This window comes from Benincasa hispida, unplaced genomic scaffold, assembly GCF_027475165.1.
Source record: "Benincasa hispida cultivar pf3 unplaced genomic scaffold, pf3_genome.v1.1 HicScf450, whole genome shotgun sequence".
NCBI classification, from domain to species: domain Eukaryota; kingdom Viridiplantae; phylum Streptophyta; class Magnoliopsida; order Cucurbitales; family Cucurbitaceae; genus Benincasa; species Benincasa hispida.
This window is the reverse complement of record NW_028326548.1, coordinates 1,283-7,831: the sequence shown is the minus strand read 5'-3', so window position 1 is coordinate 7,831 and position 6,549 is coordinate 1,283. Positions and strand designations below refer to the sequence as shown.

General features: G+C 29.5%; 1 pseudogene; it reads left to right on the top strand.

Annotated features, from left to right (window-relative positions):
- The first annotated feature begins 3,867 nt into the window (after positions 1-3,867).
- LOC120084836 (alcohol acyltransferase 9-like) lies at positions 3,868-5,480 on the top strand (annotated as a pseudogene).
- The last annotated feature ends 1,069 nt before the right edge of the window (positions 5,481-6,549 follow it).

Genomic DNA, 6,549 nt, shown 5'->3' with positions numbered 1-6,549 from the left:
TATAGGGTTTCTTTCTTCACTCCATAGTTTATTTGTATAATTTATGCAAATATTTGGGTTTACAAGTTTTGAGTTTTTTGAGAATATATTGAATATATTGAATGGAATTTAAATTATTGGTTCTACTTTTATTAGTTTAGTAGCGACAGAAATTAGAATAGGAAAAAGGAAAAAGGAAAAAAGAAAAAAGAATGATGCGTTTTGAATAGAGCCCTTGGTTTAATATTTTCTTTTCTTTAACCAGTCAATTTACTGTGATTAAAATGTTGATTAGAGATAAGGAAGATGGATATACAAATGGCGAAGTGTAGCGTAAAATTGTTTTCATTGCCTGGGTCACCAAACTTAGAAGTTGTGGAGAGGCCACTCTTGGTCCTAATTATAATAATTGATGTTTTCAACTATTATCTTTGCTACTTTGTTGTAGTGTTCTATTCATCTTCTTTATTTATTATGATATTTACTATTTTCTATCTAGACTAAAATATTCTATATACCAAACACGTTATTATAATTTAACTAAAGTAGTCTGCATCTTAAAAATAGGTTATTATATAACCAAATTAAAATAGTATGATCTTCATACATAAATTATTATAACCTACAGTTTATTATAACCATTGACTATAATAATTAACCTTGCATCTCAAATTGAAAATAGATATGATAAAGATATTCTTTCATTGCTCGGTATGGACAGCCAAAATGGGAGTCTCATCATTTCAATCACAAAAAGTTGATTGTTACTGGAAGGGTCGACTAGAGATCTAGCGGTAATCTACGATATAGTGTACATTAACAAGTTAAATGCATCGAATTTGTTCAATTCTGTGGAGCATTTTCTGATGTGATCAAATCATGATTTTTTTTTTGTCCTTGGCTAAGGATCAGATTTCATCTCATTGGCCAAGCTGGCCTTGGCATCGTAGGCTCGTAGCTTTTGATAAAGAAGGCAGAGTAAGCTTACTAAAATTATAGAAATTGGTGGCGACCAACTATAATTATTTAGGGATGGATGAAAGATGTTGTTAATGATATAAAATCTATTTTTTTTTTTAGTGATATATAATTAAATTTGCTTTCACTTATCAACTTAAATTTTTAGGATAATCGATGATTTAAGATGTTATCAGAGGAGGTGGTCTATAGAAGTTTTATGTTTAAATCTTTATATTATCACATTGTTTCACGTAGTTAGATGAGTGGTAGAAAATATTCGTGTAAAAAAAAGGAATATTTTCTAATTTACGGGTAAAAGAAAAAAATGATTTCATTTGATTGACAAATTAACATGTAAATTAAAGGAGTAACAAACCTAAATTAACTAAATGTTGAATTTTTAGTCACTTCTAACTAAATTTACTACTTTGGCACTGTAGTGATCGTTGGTAATCTCTTTGATTTATTATTATTTTTTTTTACTCATTTACTTCTTTTGATTACCCCCATTTAATTTTGTGAAGAGTTTCTGGTTTAAGAGATGCTTTTGACCTAACTTGTGGCCAAAAATAAAAATTCATTGGTATAATAATTAGACAAGGTATCTAATCTAATCATGCAAGTAGAGATATCCATGGGATGGGGTGGAGATGGGAAAGCCTTCCCCATCTCCGTCCCCTATTCCATTCTCCGTCCTCACAAATTTTCAACGAGGAACAGGGCGGGGATTTTGCGGGGATCGGATTTTCCACGGAAAAATTTTTCCGCAATCATTTTTTTCAAACAATTTTTTATTTCCATTAAATATATATTTTCGACATTTCTTTAGACATATCCAATACAACTTTCATTTAAATAAAATATTATCAATTTTGGTAATAAAAACAATAATACACATTCAATTCAAAAAGATATAATTAAAATGCTAAATTCTCATAATTTTTATAAATTAAAATTCAACGATTAGAACATCATATCCTAAATATTACAACATCTAACGAATTAAAGTAATAAAGTTTAACCTTCATAATTATCCTAACAAAATCTACAAAATATATATATATATATTATAAATTTATAATTTATATACGAGACGGGGTGAGGACACGAGGCGGGGTTAGGGTCGGGGAATATATTCTCCATCCCCGGTCCCAAATTGCAAAACGGGAAAAAATTCTCCACTCTTTCCCCATTCATTTGGTGATTTTCCATCCCGTTCGGAGTGGATCCCGGGGCCCAAACCCGATGAGTTTTATCTCTACGCAAGTCCTTTTGACAAGATTTTATTTTCATTCCATGAGAAGACTAAGGAAGGATTTCACTTGGTGTGGAACACAACAAAAAAGTTAAAGCGATAGTCATTTGAAACACAAAATACTTTTTTTTTATTCACAATCACGCTTCATATGTGAAGATTAAAAAATATATATATTTTTAAAACTTTTATGAAAGTTACGATGATTTAGTTTTTATGCTTTTAAATATGTAGTAATTTAGATTTTGATCTTGTACCATATTAGTAATTATAATGTCCCAATTTAATCTACTGTGATAATTTAGTTCTTATACTTTTAAATATATAATAATATAGTCTATGATCTTGTAACGAATTAGTAATTATACTTTACCAATTTGTAATGATTTAGTCTCTATTGTGAAAAATATGTGATTTGAAATTTAATAAACTTTCTTACCTATCTAAACTTAGTAGTTATGTAATAAAAAGTTGACATATAATTTTGATGAGATTATTGGTATATGGATTAAATTATTACAAATTTGAAGTTACATTTTATAATTCACAAAGTATTAGAGACCAAATCTTTACCAAAATTTCCCCTTAGTTTTCTTCAAGAAAGTTTTAAAGTTAAATTTGCTTCTCGTTCAATGGTCATTCTATTATAATGATTATATTTTTTTTTGTCATTCTAACAATTTTGTTTTTAACCTTTTCTTAAATTAACCTGTTTATTACAGACATGTTTTTGATTTTTTTTTAAAAAATAATGAGATGCTTGATAATGATTTGGGGGTTTTTCTTCTTTTGAAGGAATAATGATTTTGGGTTTTATTTTAACGTGTTTCAAATAAAAAAAATGAATCAACTTATTTATAAATATAAAAAAATCAACCTATCAGTGATAGATTGTGATAGATCGTGATAGACATAGCGTCTATCACGATTTATCGCCTATTGATAGATGTTTATAGCAATCTGTCATTGATAGACATTGATAAACAATGACATTTTGTTATATTTAAAAGTATTTTCAGTAGTTTTATCATTTAAAATTATTACCTTTTTATTTTCTATTTATAAAAGAACAAGCTTGTATAGTACTATCATTTTCTTTTTGTTTCGTAATAGACTCCTCAAAACTCAAGAGGAATTTAAAATTCTGAAAAAACTGAAAACTAAAAAAGAGATAATATACAATATTTTTTAAAAATTATTATTATTGCTATTTATAATTTGGTTAATTGATTTCAAAGTTTATGAAAGAATGAAAAACAATATAAAGAAATAGATAGCAAATAAGTTTTATTTATTACCCAAAAAAAGACACCAAAGAATTTCAATTTTTTTTAAATAAAATAATTAGCCATGGTAAAAAGTAATTTTATTTATTTATTTTGCCGAGATTCCAAAGCGTACTCAAACATAGGAAGCAAATCTAAAACATTTGAGACCATAAAAATACAACCCTTTTTTTTCCCCCCTTTTTTTAAAAATAATAATCATAATAATAAACCAAAGCTAGCTAGCCCTAAATATGGATTGAAGTTGAAACCATTAGAAGTGAAAGAAAAATATCAAATACATATTTTGATACTAAAATTCTATATAAATATATCATACTATCATCTTCCAAAATCCAACTTCACATTATTTAAAAATTAAAAAAAAAAAAAAAAAGTATGAAATCAATGGCAGCAAAGGGAGTGATGATCAAAAGTGAGGAAGTCCCAAAGTGCGAGTATCGAAACGACGCTGTTTTGATAAAACCAAGCAGCGAAACTCCGAAGCATATTTCTAAGGTTTTCGATGAAGTGTGTTTTGGTTTATTGAAATATGATCTTTCGAGAGTTCTAGTGGATTATTATCCCCTGGCTGGACGGCTTAGGGCTTGTCCTGTGGACCCTCAGAAGCTTGAAATTAACATATATATGTTAAATGTGGAGTCTTATCCTCTTTGCAATAATTTATATATCTCAAATATTTGTTTCAATTATACTTTATTTTAACCAATGCTTTTAATGTTAAAAGATCCAATTGCAATAGCTGATCTACTAAACTATTGTACAATGAAGTGTAAAATTTAAAATGTTAAAGTGTTTAAAAACTAAGAAAATATTTTAACATGTGGCAAGTAAGTATGATGACTAAGAAATTTGAAAGAAAATTATTTGAAGAAGAAAGTTGAAAAGAAATTTAGAAAACTAAGATTAATCAACTAGTGTATTATCACTTTTAAAAAATAGTTTTTAAAATTTTAGCAATAAATTCAAATATTTACCTAAGGAAGAAGAAAATCATGGTAAGATAATGGTGAGAAAGCAAACAAAATTTTCAAAAATAAAAATAAAAAAATAGTTATGAACCTAAACTATGATCATACCCGAACTTTATAATGTCAAAAATTTCAAATATTTATCAAGATGAAGATCGTGAGAAAGCAAAAACAATTTTCAAAAATAAAAAAACAAAACAAAAAATAGTTGTTAAAGGGACCTAAACTGTGGTCATACTCGAACTCTATGGTTAAAATTCTAAAAATCACACTATTTGTTAATATTATTCTTTTATGTTTCCTTTTTCTCTTTTTCAGAAAATATTGTTCTTTTTTTTTTTTTTTTTTTTGTAATTTCTTTTCCCAGAAAAAAAAAAAGAAAAAAGAAAAAAGAAGAAGAGAATTCATGGTATTTAAAAATTAGAGAATTTTCAGGTTACGTATCTCCGGTGTGGTGGTATGATTCTAACCACGGCGATCAATCACTGTTTATGCGATGGCATTGGAACGTCCCAATTTCTGCATGCCTGGGCCCAAATTATTTCCCAATCAAATCTCCCCCGTCGGCCGTCCACTAATCCCACCGTTCCACAACCGCCACGTCAAGCTCACGGCTATTACAGAAATACCTTCGTTCTCGGATGCGCCAAATCTTCTGTTAACGAATTGGCCTGCTCATGGCTTTAAACGCCGTCGTTCACTTGGTGCAGAACGCCAAATCGATCATCGATGACCGTTTACGTCAACTCGACGATCATTCTGCTGAAGGACAAAAGCCTCCAATCCGACTTGTCGTCCAGTTTGGTTATATCGGACTGGTTAAAATTGGGATTTCAGGACTTGGATTTTGGGTTCGGGAAGCCTCTTGAATTGAACCCTTTAACCAGCGATGTCTTCTGCTTGTTTCCGCCGGTGATCGGAGATGTTAAGGCCGTGAGAGTTCTCGTGCCTCTTCCGGCGAATGTGGTTGAGAAGTTTGAGTATTATATGACCGGAGAGTGCTTTTCCGATGGAGAAACGAACGTTTGAAAGGACTAAGGAGGCCTACATCCTCGGTCTACTTACGATATAAATGGGCTATTTTAAATGGGCCTTACATTGTTGGTCTGATCTGCCCAATAGGCCCAAAATGGTGTGTGTGATGGACTTTTCTGAATTTGGATTTAAATGACTGCTAAATGCTAATTAACGTTTGTGTTTGTAGATGCCCATTAATGGCCCGTGCCGGATGCACAAATAACGATCAAACTCAAAATAATAAAAAAAATATAGAATAAGGATAAACACATTAGAAATATGACACAAAATTAGCACCATATATCACTGAAGCTATATAGGTAAATGACTAAAAAGGCCACACGCAGTCCACCATTTCACACTTCTTTTGGTTTTCTCAAATTGAAAATTATCACTAGTAGCAACTGATGATAATTATCAGTGATGCTATCAGTTACAGTTTTCAATTTGAGAAATATTAATACAATCTTAAAATAGCAACACTTGAAATATCACCTTTCAATTTGCTATCAATTTTCAATGTTTATCGTTGGTACACTTTGATCAATTGGAATCAAACTTGAAATATTAACACTAAAGACTATCAGTAAATATCAATGATAGATTATAAGTAGTTATCAACTTTTGAAAGGAAACTATCATCTTTTAAAGATTAAAATTTAAAGCTATAAATGATAGAAGTTTATCAATAAGAGGTCTATAAGTGATTATCGCTGATATTTACTTAAGTCATATCACCAATATCATTAATATCATTCATTTTATTGATATATACCTAAGTCATATCACTAATAACTATGTCTATCATTGATAGCTTCAATCAGTGGCTATCGCCGATAACTTTTAGCAGTGGCTATAAAAACTTTCATCAAATGGAATTGACTTTTATACCATTGATATCATCAATATATAGATATCATCTAAATTCTATCACCGATATTATTTATACCATAATTATCGGTGATAGCTTCTATCATTGATAACATGCTGTCATAGATAACTTATGTCATTTCTTTTTACCATCAACTAACATGTCATCGTTGATAGCTTCTATAATTGATAACATGCTGTTAGTGATAAG